The sequence below is a fragment of the Mirounga angustirostris genome, unplaced genomic scaffold (assembly GCF_029215605.1).
Source record: "Mirounga angustirostris isolate CCGP_5_RB_7025 unplaced genomic scaffold, mMirAng1.0.hap1 SCAF_15, whole genome shotgun sequence".
NCBI classification, from domain to species: Eukaryota; Metazoa; Chordata; class Mammalia; order Carnivora; family Phocidae; genus Mirounga; species Mirounga angustirostris.
In genome coordinates, this window is record NW_026991723.1 from 58,201,083 (window position 1) to 58,216,263 (window position 15,181).

The 15,181-nt window shown below is 44.4% G+C and overlaps 1 protein-coding gene across 3 annotated transcripts in view; it reads left to right on the plus strand.

The window, feature by feature from the left end:
* The first annotated feature begins 9,948 nt into the window (after positions 1-9,948).
* The window catches only part of RUSC2 (RUN and SH3 domain containing 2), an 84,268-nt gene continuing 79,035 nt past the window's right edge, over positions 9,949-15,181 (plus strand). For 2 of the 3 annotated variants that reach the window (XM_064579280.1, XM_045882629.3), the window contains exon 1: positions 9,949-10,242. The gene's annotated coding sequence lies outside the window, so the exon portion shown is untranslated. Of the gene's footprint in view, positions 10,243-10,435; positions 10,670-15,181 lie in introns of all 3 variants that reach the window. The other variant, XM_054509273.2, reaches the window with a different exon arrangement.

The window sequence follows — 15,181 nt, forward strand, 5'->3', positions numbered from 1 at the left end:
GAGATGTGTATGATCTGTTGGATCCCAGTGACAATAACGTCCAAGCAGTATTGTTGGCCCACAGATCCCCACTGCCCTCCCCACCCTCTTTCTCTTCTTCTTCAGCTCCATTGCACTTTTCTGCCCTTTGTTGCTAAACTCTATCTTGGCCTCAGTATGACCACATCCTTTAACCATATAGCTTTATCCCCTTTACACACCTTAAATATTGGTTCCCAAAGATTAGTACTAGGTTCTCTACTTATCTTTCTTAGTATGATTTTCCTGAGTGACTTCATCCAAATGCATGACTTCATTTACCAACAGAAAAAAGATTCTAAACTCTCTTAGATCTTTCTTAGAACCAGATCCATTTATTAAACTGATTTTGAAATCCTTCATTTAGTTCAATCCTAGGAAATTCATACTCAATCCACCAACCTGTATTAATCATTTCCCCCCAAAACTTCACACAGGATGCTGTCACCATCATCCCAGTCACCCAAGGCAGTGATGGAAATCATCCTATACTCTTCCTCGAGTTTGATGTCTAGTAGGTCATCAAGTAATGTAAACTCTGCCTCTTTATTATTTCTTTTTTTTTTTTTAAGATTTTATTTATTAATTTGACAGAGCAAGAGATAGCGAGAGCAGGAACACAAGCAGGGGGAGTGGGAGAGGGAGAAGCAGGCTTCCCACAGAGCAGGGAGCCCGATGCGGGACTCGATCTCAGGAGCTGGGATCATGACCTGAGCCGAAGGCAGACGCTCAACGACTGAGCCACCCAGGCGCCCCTCTTTATTATTTCTTGTTTTTGGTTCCCTCCATTATTACTACTCTTGTTCAGACTTTGATCATTTCTTATCTGAATTACTGCGTAAAATCTCCCAACTCACATTCCTCGTTTTCCCCTATCTAAAGCATCACCAATACTACTTCCAGAGTAATCTTTATAAATAGCAGAATTGATCATGTCAAACCCCAGCTTTGCACTCTTTAGTGGCTTTCCATGCCTTCTATATAAACTTAAAATTTGGACATCTTATTATTGGACCCTCTCTAGCCTTGCCTTCCACTACTGCCCTATCTGTATTCACTCCAGCCATGCCACTTCTGGTCTTCATGTCATCAAACATGTTATGTTTATATCCTACAATGTTTTCCCTCTTATATCCTACAATGTTTTCCCTCACCCCTTTCTACATCTAGCAAACTCCTAGGCACCCTTCAAAACTCAGAATAGTTGGAACTAGATAGAGGTGATGGTTGAAAAACATTATGAATGTACTAAATGCCACTGAATTGTATACTTTAAAATGGTGAATTGTATTTATGTGAATTTCCCCTCGATTTTTTTTTTTTTTGAAAGATCAGATTAGGCAGTCTCTTCCAAGAGCTTCCCCTAATTCCTCAGTGTGACTTATATACCTGTCCTATTTATTTACTTGCTTCCCTGTGCATAACTCTCTCAGTGACACTTAATCACAGGGCATTGGAATATACTTGATTCCATTGATATACTTGTCTATTCACAGCATATAATAGGACTTTAGTAAATGTCTGTTGAATGAATGAACAAATGAAAGCATATCTGCTTCCCTGCCTGGTTTTCTTCTTTCCTGAACAGCATCACCACCCACTAGCTCAAACCAGAAACCTGGAAGTCTTTCTGGACTCCTCCCTTTCCTTCTTATCCAGTCCATTCCTTACCAAGTTACATATACTCTATCTTAGTAATGTCTTGAAATCTGTCCCTTACTATTCGTCCCCAGTCCCACTGCTTTCATCATTTCTTGTCTAGATTATGGCAACGTCTGCCTCTTTGGTCTCCCTGCCTCTGACTCTGCTTCTTTCCAATCCTTCATCCATACCACAGAGAATGACCTTTCCAAATACAAATCAGATCATGTCATTTGCCAGTTTAAAATCCTTTAATGACTCATTGTAGCTTTTCTACCTGGGTGCTACCTACCTCTCCAGCTTTATCACCACTTTCTGCATTGTATGTTCTCATTTCTGCCATATCAACCTATTTGTAATTCCTCAAAGATTCCATTGTCTTCAGAAGCCTCTATGCTTAGGCTCTTTGTATTCTCTCCTCTTAGAATAAACTTCCCTCCTTTGTCTAGTGAATGTCTAACTGCTCTTCACTCTCAGCTTTGGTCAATTCCTCTGGGAGCCTTCACTGACACCCAACCTCCTATTCTGAGTTGGGTGCCTCTTCCTTGTACCAGACCTTCCTTATATTAGACCACCTGTACATTTCTCTTATTTTCAGTTCCCAAGATTTGAATGTATTATCACTCACATGCCTATTTTAGTTGTGATTTACTTCTCTGTCTTCTCTACTAGGCCATGGTGATCTCCTTGAGGAGAAGAATTTTGTTCCATTATTGTATTAAGTACTAGCACTTAGATTATTAATGTTTTTCAGTGAATGAGTAAATTAATATAATCTACTACTTTTCATTTGTCCTAAACTTGCCTCTTACCCCGTCCTTTCAAAATGAATCTTATCCTTTGGTATCTAATGCTCAGTTATACTTTCGGGGTCTGTTTTTATGAAACATGGCCACTCATGGTCTCCCTTATAAGGCATTTGTAAGAAAATAATTTGGACCTATGGTATCCCCCAAAGCTCCTGAACAATCAGCATCCTCTCCTAGTGGTTTATGTACATCTTGGGAGATATGAGTCTCTATCTCTGCTGAGGATCCAAGACAGCACATGCCACATTCCAAACTGAGGGGTGAGATGACCACACAAGACTTGAAAAAAGGGAGTGTAAAATCAAGTATGCAACTTTAAATCACCTCACCCACCTGGAGAAAAGGGCCAGAAATTCAGACATTGATAACGGATCTTTGGAGAGAATTGCTAGTGGGCTTTTTTTTTTTTTTTAAGGAAGTTTTTTGGTGTTTTTTTTTTTAAGATTTTATTTATTTATTTGACAGAGAGAGACACAGCGAGAGAGGGAACACAAGCAGGGGGAGTGGGAGAGGGAGAAGCAGGCTTCCGGCTGAGCAGGGAGCCCGATGTGGGGCTCGATCCCAGGACCCTGGGATCATGACCTGAGCCAAAGGCAGACGCTTAACAACTGAGCCACCCAGGCGCCCGCTAGTGGGCTTTGAGTCCCACCTGCTGTTCAGTTCAAATTGAGAGAGTTTTAAGGAAATTATTTGGAGAGGCTGATATGATAAATGTGTTTGGAGGATACAGAGAATGCATACCTAACTCATACCTGGAAAACTAAAAAGCAGGAGAACAATTAGCTATCCCTTTTATGGCAGAACTAGAAGAGGTGGTTGTGGTGAGATTGGCCTACACTCCCATTGTTTTTCAGGACAAAAGGATGCATGGGAACTCCCCATAGACCATATATGGGCCGTGTAACACACCTAGTTAGGGTTTCTTTATCCTGTCAGAGAGACCATCTGAAAAGTTGAGGAGATCACAGCAGAAGGAAGCAATAGATCCTCTGTCAAATGCTTAGAGATTTCTGATTAGATAAAAGGTTGCCTGAAGGTGGGATTGACTGCCTGTGAAGAGGCATGAGGTAAATTTTCTATATCTTGATTTTGGAAGTATTTACATGGGTGTATATATTTGTCAAAACTCATCAAACTGTACAGTTAGTATCTCTGAATTTTATTGTGTATAAATTATACTTCAGTAAGTTTTTTTTTATTCTTAGAGATTTTTTTTAAAGATTCATGTATTTATTTTATTTTATTTTATTATTTTTTTTTTAAGATTTTATTTATTTGAGAGAGAGAGTGAGAGACAGCACAAGAGGGAAGAAGGTCAGAGGGAGAAGCAGACCCCCTGCTGAGCAGGGAGCTCGATGGGGGACTCGATCCCGGGACTCCAGGATCATGACCTGAGCCGAAGGCAGTTGCTTAACCAACTGAGCCACCCAGGCGCCCTCATGTATTTATTTTAGAGAGACTCGTGCAAGCAGGGAGATGGGCAGAGGGAGAGGGAGAGAAGAAGACTAACCCCCCTGAGCGTGGAGCCCAATGATCCCATGATCCTGAGGTCATGACCTGAGAAGAAATCAAGACTCTGACGCTCAACCGATTGAGCCACCCAGGCACCCCTAATTCTTAGAGATTTCTAAAGGAGTCGTAAGTGACCAACTAGAGCTGAATTCACCAACGTTAAAGTAACTAAGCATAGGGACGCCTGGGTGGCTCAGTTGGTTAAGCAGCTGCCTTCGGCCCGGGTCATGATCCCAGGGTCCTGGGATCGAGTCCCCCATCGGCCTCCCTCCTCAGCAGGGAGCCTGCTTCTCCCTCTCTCTCCCTCTGCTTGTGTTTCCTCTGTCAAATAAATAAAATCTTAAAAAAAAAAAAAAAAGTAACTAGGCATAGGAGAAATACCTCCACCAGTAGAGAAGGAACCTCTGAAGAACCTACAAAAGAGCTCCTTGAGAAAGAGTCAGATTTAGATACCTGCCAAACACTAAAACTAGTTTGTGGTAGTATTAGTCAAGGAAAAAACCTTCCTCATCTCTTCCCCTTCTACCCTGCTCAACCTCTAAAGAAAGAAGGTTAGCAAGTGGGGGAAGGGAGAAAAGATAGACATCTACTAAGCCTCACCCCCTTTTCCCACTAAACATGGGCACCTATAGTAGGGCCAAGCTCAGAGATAGGAAAAACCGTAATTTTAAAGTTTGAAGTTTAAAAAAATATTTCATCATCTGGACATTTTAATTATTAAAGTAAAACAAATTGGTAAGTACTGGTTGCTACCTAAAAATGACCAGAAAATTCATGAAGTATAAAGTCTCATGGAGTGGGTTTAAAGAGTGGAAGACAAAATAAAATGGTTTTATAGTCATCCCTATCCCACAAATCCCATTCTTTCAAGGTTCCAGTTTCTCTCTCTCTCTCTCTAGCTCCATCACATTCATCCATACATACAACAAATGTTTTTTTCCTAAGACTTTATTTATTTATTTATTTATTTATTTATTTATTTATTTATTTATTTATTTATTTATTTATTTGACAGAGAGGGAACACAAGCAGGGGGAGTGGGAGAGGGAGAAGCAGGCTCTCTGCTGAGCAGGAGCCTGATGCAGGGCTAGATTCCAGGACCCTGGGATCATGACCTGAGCCAAAGGCAGACGCTTAACAACTGAGCCACCCAGGCGCCCCAACAAATATTTAATGAGCATCTACCATGATCTGGGCACTGTTGTAGATGTGGAGATACAGTGAAAGCCAAAAATCAAAAAGGCTTTTACTATCATGGATCTTACATTCTTGTAGGAGAGACAATAATGAACAAGATCATACAGATAATAAGTGTTATGAAGATACTTTAACAGTGAGGGACTGTGAAGAGGAAGGGGGAGCTACTTTATAGTTAGTAGTCAGAAAAGCCCTTTCTGTGAGGAAAGTAGCATGTGAAATGAGACCTAAATGACTAGAAGGATCTAGCCTTGCAAAAACCTGATGGAAAGGCCTTGTAGGCAGAGTAAATAGCTAGTTAAAAGTCCCTAAGATAGGAGCAAGCTTTGTGTGTATGAAAAAACATCGTGAGCAAAGAGAAGGGCATTTAGATTGATATGATGGAAAACAGTGGAGGGCTTTAAAGCCAGTTTGAAAGATTGCTCAGGCCATTCTATGGACAATAGGGGTGCAAAAGTGACATCAGGAAGACTAGGAGGAAATTAGAGTTGTCTAGGCATGGCATGGTGGTGTCTTGGACTAGGATAGAAGCAATGGAGAAATAAGTGGATGAATAGAGGATATATTTTGAAGGTAGAATCAAAGGACTTCATGGCTTGGCTACCAAAGATGCAAACCTGGTTTATTAAATGATCCTATGGAGGGCGCGTGGGTGGCTCAGTTGGTTAAGCGACTGCCTTCGGCTCAGGTCATGATCCTGGAGTCCCGGGATCGAGTCCTGCATCGGGCTCCCTGCTCAGTGGGGAGCCTGCTTCTCCCTCTGACCCTACCCCCTCTCATGCTCTCTGTCTCTCATTCTCCGTCTCTCAAATAAATAAATAAAATCTTTAAAAAAAATAATTAAAAAAGTAAAATAAAATAAAATAAATGATCCTATGGATTTACTCAGTGGCTTCTTCTCTGATAATCAGGGTACTAAATTCATAGATTACTGACTCTTCCCACACAGCTCCTGACGAAGGGGTGAATTTAGGTGGTCATGTTTGGTGCCAGTTGACTACTACCCCTAGACACAATTGGCCAACAGTGGAGATATAACTCACTATAGCTTCTGTCTCTCCAGAAATTAAAATTAGAACTCTTAGAAACTAAGTCAGTGATGAGGACAGTAGGTAAAAGTCACATAGTTTCAGGAAGTGGGGCCTCTATTTTTTTTTTAAGATTTTATTTATTTATTTGAGACAGAGAGAATGAGAGAGACAGAGAGCACATGAGAAGGGGGAGGGTCAGAGGGAGAAGCAGGCTCCCTGCCGAGCAGGGAGCCCAATGCGGGACTCGATTCCAGGACTCCAGGATCATGACCTGAGCCGAAGGCAGTCGCCCAACCATCTGAGCCACCCAGGCGCCCGTGGGGCCTCTATTTTAAGTCCTATCAATTCTATATCCTAAATCTATCTCCTCTTTTCTAACCCCTCAGTCTCTGCTCTAATTTAGAGCTTCTCACTTCTCATCATAATTACCACAGAGTCTCCTAACTGGGCTCTTTCCCATCCTAGAGTGAGATTTCTAAAGTGCAAGTCTGTTTGAGTACTGGTAATAATGCAAAATGTTTCTGCCCATGACAATGCAAATGATTCCTGTTCCTGATGATGCAAGTTAATTTTGTCTGGTAGCAAATATACATTTTATGAAAGTCAAATCCTCATCTGAACCAGTTTCTTACCAGTATCTTACTGGCTCCCTCACTAATTAGTGAGTTTTAATATGTGTTTATTTTATGTTTGTATAAGACTCATGATTTTACCTTTTTAAAAATTATTCCTTAACACAAATAACAGGAAATAATAACCTATGCTTACTAAAGACAAAAATGAGACTATATGAAAGGATAGAAAGATGTGCTGTGAACCCAAGGGAGGAATCAGGCTGAACCTCAGAAGAGGAACCCACTGCTGGAAGGTCACCCAAGAACCTGGGGAGTTGTCTCTTTGTGTCTAGACTTGGCTTCTCTCTTTGCAACAGATTGATCCTTATCAGCAAACTGGTTTTCTTTGCTACTTAAGCCATTTGGCAAGTAAAAGATGATCACAGCTCTCAAATTTCCAATGTAAGTCCAGCCATGAGTAAGGGTGTAGTTTTCCCCCAGTTCCAAATTCTTAGGGAAGGGATTCTAACTGGCCGAGTTTACGTTAAGTCCCTACCCTAGACCACTTAACTGTACAAGCATACAGCTTTTCATTAGTCTCCCTACTGTTAGTCCTAGCCCTCTCCACCACCCAGAATTTTATTTCTAAAATTCAAATGTGATTTGTCAGTCCTCCCACTGCATAAGCCCTTCAGTGTCTCTCCACTGCTTACAGGATGAGCCCCAACTCTTTAGTATATCATAGGAGGCTCTTCATCACATGCCAGACCATCTCTGCTGTGCTCTCTCCATGGTACCCCACACTTCAATCATATTAGCTATTTTGCCCCTCTGTTCTTTTGCATGTGCTGATTCCCCCAAACACTTTATCTCCCACTCATTCTTCAAAACTCAGTTCATACCACTTCTGTGAAGCCTGAGGAGGCATTATACAGTACGACATTTATCTGCTTCCTTGACTTTGACCTAACAACTCTGTGAGTGGTAGGGTCTCAGTCTCTAACTCTTTCATGGAGCATGGAAACCAGTGAACTATTTGCTGAATGACAGCCTGCCCTCCGCCCACTTTGGGTGGAAGGAGACAGCAGAATTCCCAATGTCCCACATACATCCTGCCTGCCACGAAAAGAAGAGCATGAGTTCTCTTAAAGAAAAAAATTTTCATGACACTTGTTAAAGATGGTAACAGACCTTAAGGGGCATCACAATAGGTATGGGACCCATTTCAATGGGGTCTTACAGTTGGGGGAGAGATTGAGCTCAACTCAAACACCAACAAGGACAGTGGGGATTGATGAGGTTTTGGAATATAGGTGAGGTTCAGTGGGGTGAGGTGCGGAGCCGACGAACAAGAAAGAATTCTTGAGATGTCTTTGGTGCAAAATGGTGATTTATTAAAGCACAGGACAGGATTCGTGGGCAAAAAGAGCTGCTGCCCTGGGGTCTTGAGGAGTGGCTGATTATAAACTCAGAAGTTGGGGGAAGTAAGGAAAAGGGAGATTTCAAAAGAACTTTCGTATGCTACAAGATACGTACAAGATACCAGGGGTCTTGCCACTGTCAAGTTAAGGTTGTTTTCCCCTCTAGCAAGGTATTAACATTTAGTTGGGAGATCCCTGGAAGAATGTCACACATGTCCCACCCAGGAGTGGGGTGGTGGGGGGAGGTTGCAGGGTGTCAGCTTGTGCTTTGTCTCCAGCTAGCCTTCTGCTCCCTCATCAGGGATTTATAGCCAAGGAGCACAGTAGGCGTCAGTGGATTTAAAATTGCAGTCTTGAGTCTTCACAGGCAGCTATAATGAAATACCAGCTCATAAACAACAGAAATTTATTTCTCACAGTTCTGGAAATCCAAGATCAGAGTGCCAGTAAGGGACAGTAGGGGCTAGGCAGGAAGAGACCGACAGGGGGCTCTGTGATCAGGCTCACAGAAATCCCCAAAATGTCCAGGTGTGGGAAAACCAGAGATAAGGGAACAAACCAGACCAAACCACCCCTGCATGCAGGGTGGGTGTCTTTTTTATGATAATCACCTGTGGCCAACAAAGAATAACCAGATCCTAAAAAGGAAGTAAGCCATTGAAGGTGTTATCACTAGTCCTTGCTCAATGGTGATATCAGTAAGTATGTCAAAAGGATTTAAGTTCCCTGGTTAGCTTTCTAGAAAAGACCAACCCTAAAGGCCCTCATTGGCAACCCTGTCAGGACCCCTCTCCCTCTTGCCCGCGTGTTCTGTATCTTCACTTAATAAACTTCTATTGTTTTACTCTCCGTTGTCCACGAGATTCATTCTTCAGACTCCGTGAGACAAGAACCTAGCTCTTCCGCTTCACCAGCATGGTTGGGTGAGGGCTCCCTTCTGGACAGCAGACTTCCCCTTAGAACCTCAACGTGGAGGATTTGACAGGGACCTCTGAGAGATCTCTTCTGTAAGAGCACTAATTCAATATTCATGTGGGCTCCAGCCTCAAGATGCAATCACTTCTCCAAGTCTCCACCCACCCACTAATATCATCACCTTTGGGAGTATTTCCATGTGTGCATTTCTGAGAGACACAAACATTCAGACACAGATAGCAATTGCGAAGAGGGTCTCAACAGAATTCTTGCTAAAGGCAGGCCAGGGTGGTAAGAAATGGAGGGTGGTCAGATACCAAAGGTGGGGGATTCTCACTAAACGGACTTAGGATTCTTGCTCAAACTGGATTCTGCAGGGAAGCCCAAGGTCAGGCCAAGTCCAGCAGAGAACCCAGAAGAGCCTGACTAAAGTTTTGGTCAAAAGACAGAATCCTTGTCAGTTCCAGGTTTTACCAGGGCTTCTTAACCCTGGCTATGCGTGGGGTACTTTTAAAAATATCAAAGCCTGGGCGCCACCCAACGACCACTACACTCCCATCCCAGAGATCCTGATTCAGTCCGTCTCTGCTGAGGTCAAGCCTTGGGTTTGTTACTCTGTTTTGAGTTTGTTTTCCCTAAGAGGTTCTGCTGGGGTGTCAGGGTTGAGAACTGCTGCTTTAGGAGAAGGTGGGTGCACTAACACACCTATCTTCGAAGCCATTAGGCCCGCGCCCACGGGCCCCTAGGTTCCCGGGACCCGAGCCGCGCTTGCGGCGCACCACCCCAAAGGGGCGGGGCAGGGGCCGCAGAAGGCGGGGCCGCGGCCGAAGCTTCGCCGCTCCCCTCGCGGGAAAGCACTGCGCGTGACTCGCTGCACCCATCGCAGCGAGAAGCGGGGGAGCTGGGCAAGCACCGCCGGCCCAGAGGACCGAACCAACGCGCCGTCCGGAGGGGCGGCAAGAGGGCAACCCAGATTGGACCATCGGCGCCGCGGCTGCAGGGGGGACCGGACATTACCAACCGGCCGGAGAGGGAGGGGGCGCCGGCCTGTCCCAGCTGCAACGCGACCCCAGGAGGGCGCGAGACGCCGCCGCCGGCACCCTCGCCGCCGGCACCGTAAGATCACGCTGAGGCGAGAAACGAGGTAGGGACGCCTCTTCGGGGTTGGCGGGGTCCGGAAGACCCATTGCTCTCACGTTCCACATGATCCCTTAGGAGAAAGCCCTCCGTGCCCCCGCCCTCCCCCTCAGCCCAGTCCGTGACCCTTCATCCCCACCCTCCCCGTCCGCTCCCACCCTCTGGACCGACCTCATCCTGTCCTCCTCCTGACCCTTCAGCTCTACCATCCGCTGAACCCTCAACACCACGGACCAAACATCCCTTTGGGCGTCACCTCAGATCCACCCCAACCGTCTCCTCAAACTGTCCCTTCGGTGACACCCCTCGACTGATTCGCGCCCAGCTGTCATCGTTGTACCCACATCTCCTGTGCCGGCCCTGGGGGAGCGCAGCCGCCGAGCACCCAGCCCCGGGACCGTGGCGGGGGCCTCCGCACAGCCAGTGCCAGCCAGGTCCTCGGTGCCCTCCGCCCCTTTGGCCCCTGGTTCCCAAGTTGGTATCTGCCTGAGCCAGGATAGGATCTTTCTCTCACTGTTAACCTTAGGAACACGTTTTGCCGGACATTTTGCCAGTTCCCCGCCGCTACATTTACCTGCTGCGAAGGGCATGGTGATCCCGTGCCCAGGGCTGGCTTGGGACTGCCAGGCTGGCCCAGCAGACACAGGGGACTGTCCTGGAGGCAAAGACCATACACTATTCATTTGTATGCCCAGCGCCAGAGCACAGTACCTGACACATGTTTGCACCCAGTAAATATTTGGTGGGTGGATAAATGAGTGAATGAGCCCAATGTAGAAGGTGTGAGGCAGAGTGCTTTGGTGGGAAAGGTGTCTCTAGTTACATGAAGGGGGGAGGAAGGGAAGAGTATCTGGGGGGTTACTTGTGATGCTCATGGCGAGCCTAAAACTGAATATATTCAGTCTTTCAATTCATGCATCTAATTTCATTCAGGTAGGACCTTCTATGTATCAGCTGTTTTCTGCTAATGTTCTGTTTACAAAAAAAAATCAGGGCTGGGTGCTGCAGAAATTCTTATTGGTAAGTGCCTTAGAGGCTGCCCAGATAATTTTGAAAGAGCTTTGCCCAGGTGACCTGCTCCTCTTGCCCTAGAGACTAACTACTCCCTCTGGGGAAGAATTCTGGAGGTGAGCCACAGCCTTTAAAGCTGACTCAGTGTAGCCAGTCAGCTGGTGTTTCAGGACAGGTTGAGGAATCAAAGTCCTCATTGATTTTACCCTTTAGCTCCTAGATACCCCCACCCACGCCCCTCAGAGACTGGAGTGGTAGACATCCCAGGCAGGCCTAGTGTGATAGATAGCAAAGATTCATAAATACTGCTGTAATATGATCAGGCCGTATTGGGCCATTTATATCTCAGTAGACCAGAGTCAGACAGGGATTACCACTGTGTGAACAGTGTCAGTAGTAAATGAGAATGTGAGCCTTTTACAGGTGGCATTCTCAAAGAACAGACTGAAACCTGTTTTTGTTGATTCTTAGGAGGGTAACCTGAACAGATTCAGATTCCTGAAGGTGAGACAGGGTTCAGAGACCTCAGATTCCTGAAGGTGAGACAGGGTTCAGAGACCTCAGATTCCTGAAGGTGAGACAGGATTCAGAGACCTCAGATTCCTGAAGGTGAGACAGGGTTCAGAGACCTCAGAACCCCAGGTTGTGTGGGGAAGTAGGTTGATACTGCCGTGATGAAACGGTGGCTGGGAAGCTATAGGAGTTGATAAGCTGACAGGTAGTTGCCTGAGCAGTAGTGGGATTACTGTAACTGGGGCTCAGAGTATTAGTAAGTACGAATAATGATTGGAGTTTTTTAGGAGGCAGTGGTATGGCTTTGGGGAAGGAAGAGAGAGCCCACCACTACCCCTGTATTCTGTTACCTGTGCCCCTCCTGCTATAAGTGCCGTAGGATACTTACCACCTTTGTTTCTCTTCCACTTTGAGCCAGGTCAAAATCCGATTTCCTCTGATTTTTTTAAGTGTTGAAAGTCCCTTTTCGAGGCCAGGCCTGCCTAACAGGAAGCTGAGTATGTTCTCACCCATTTCTAGCTTTGATTTATCCTTCTTCACTTTTTTCCCCACCCTCTGATCTGTCTTTATGAAGTAGGTCTTGGACCATAGAATCCCAAAACAGGGAGGGGCTCCTGAGATGGAGTCCAATGGGCATTGCATGTGGAGACCAATACTTTTTTTTTGGTGGGGGAAGTGGAACCAATTTTTAGGGAGTTTTTTTACTTTTCCCTGTCTAGACTCCCTAACAAGTAAGACCTCAATGAGCCCAGAACACTCTGGATTATTTTATTTATTTTCTCTTCAACTTCCAGTACTTCAGAGTGTTGCCAGATAAAATACAAGATGCCAAGTTAAATTTGAATTTCAGATAAACAACAAAGTGTCCTGTATTTTTGTTTCTGGCAACCCTAGTTCATGGGAAGGCTTATGCATTCTAATTTTCTCTCTGCAAACTTAGGACAATAACTCACCCTTCTGTTCTGTTACTCATACACTATGACTGAGCACCCTATTAAAAGTCACTTGACTGGGGTGGCTCATGACCCATTAGGGTAAGGGCAAGCTCTGTGGAGATAGTCTGATTGATCAGTGTTTGGGTTACCCAGAAAATACCCACTCAGACATTGGCATATAATATTATATAGTACCTGTCAAATGAGTCTGTCATGCAAAATGAGCATATTATTTTGAGTGGCCAGATATCAACATGGCTCTGAGAGAGATGGCCAGGAGTGGGGATGAGAGTGGGATTGGGGGGCGGGGGTAGATTCTAACAAAAAAAAATGTAACTCAGTAGAACCTCCTGTATCACATTAACTTTTTTTTTTTTTAAAGATTTTATTTATTTATTTGAGAGAGACAATGAGATAGAGAGAGCATGAAAGGGGATAGGGTCAGAGGGAGAAGCAGACTCCCCGCCGAGCAGGGAGCCCGATGCGGGACTTGATCCCAGGACTCCAGGATCATGACCTGAGCCGAAGGCAGTCGCTTAACCAACTGAGCCACCCAGGCGCCCCAACTTTTTTTTTTTTAAAGATTTTATTTATTTATTTGACAGAGACACAGCGAGAGAGGGAACACAAGCAGGGGGAGTGGGAGAGAGAGAAGCAGGCTTCCCGCTGAGCAGGGAGCCCGATGCAAGGCTCGATCCCAGGACCCTGGGATCATGACCTGAGCCGAAGGCAGACGCTTAACGACTGAGCCACCCAGGCGCCCACATTAACTTTTTTTTAAATTGTGGTAACATATGTATAACATAAAATCTACCATTTTAACCATTCTTTTTTTAATCATTTTTTTCATCATAATAAGTATACTTTTGAATTCCCATCCCATCCCCTCACCCACCTCCCCCCTGGTAACCATCAGTTTGTTCTCTATAGTTAAGAGTCTGGGGGCTCCTGGGTGGCTCACTCAGTTAAGCGTCCAACTCATGATTTGGGCTCAGGTCATGATCTCAGGGTTATGAGATCCAGCCCCATGTCAGGCCCCATGCTGGGCATGGAGTCTGCTTAAGATTCTCTCTCTTGGGGCGCCTGGGTGGCTCAGATGGTTAAGTGTCTGCCTTTGGCTCATGTCATGATCCCAGGGTCCTGGGATCGAGCCCCATATCGGGCTCCTGGCTCAGCAGGGAGCCTGTTTCTGCCTTTCCCCCTGCTCTCTCTCTCTCTCTCTCTCTGTATCTCTCTGTCTCAAATGAATAAATAAAATCTTTTTTAAAAAATTCTCTTTCTTCCTCTCCCTCTGCCCCTCCCCCTCTCTAAAAAAAAGTCCGTTTCTTGGTTTGTCTCTCTCTTTTTTTCCCTTTGCTCATTTGTTTCTTTTCTTAACTTCCACATATGATTGAGATCATATGGTATTTTTCTTTCTCTGACTGACTTATTTTGCTTAGCATTGTACTCTCCAGTTCTATCCATGTTGTTGCAAATGACAAGATTTCATCCTTTTTTATGACTGAATAATATCCTGTAATATATATATTCTGTATTATATATATACCACGTCTTCTTTGTCCATTCATTTATCGATGGACACCTGGGCTGCTTCCATAGTTTGGCTACTGTAAATAATGCCACAGTAAACATAGGAACGTATGTATCCCATCACATTAGCGTTTTTGTATTTTGGGGGTAAATACCCAGTAGTACAATTACTGGATCATAGGGTAGTTCTACTTTTAATTTTTTGAGGAAACTCCATACTGTTTTCCATAGTGGCTGCACCAGTTTACATTCCCACCAACAGTGCAAGAGGGTTCCTTTTTCTCCACATCCTCGCCAACACTGGTTGTTTCTTGTGTTTTGATTTTAGCCATTCTGACAGGTGTGAGGTGATATCTCATTGTAGTTTTGGTTTGCGTTTCCCTGATGATGAGTGATGTTGAGCATCTTTTCATGTGTCTGTTGGCCATCTGGATGTCTTCTTTGGAGGAATTTTAACCATTCTGAAGTATACAGTTCAGTGGCATTAAGTATATTCACATTGTTATCCATCCATCACCACCATCCATCTACAAAACTTTTTCACCTTCTCAAACTGAAACTACATACCCATTAAACAATAACTCTCATTCCCTCTTCCCCAGAGCCCCTGGCAACTACCATTCTGCTTTCTTTCTCTATGAATTTGACTACTCTAAGTTAAATCATATTATATTTATCTGTGACTGGTTTATTTCATTTAACATAATGTCTTCAGGGTTCATGCATTTTGCAGCTCGTATCTGAATTTCCTTCTTTTTTAAGGCTGAATAGTGGTCACTGATATATGTACCACATTCTGTTTGTTTATTCATTCATTTGTTAATGGACACTTGGGTTGCTTCCACCTTTTGGCTATTGTGAATAATTCTGCTATGAACACGAGTGTACAAATATCTATTTGAGTTCCTGCTTGTAATTCTTTTGGGTATCTACCCAGAAATGGAATTTCTGGATTAT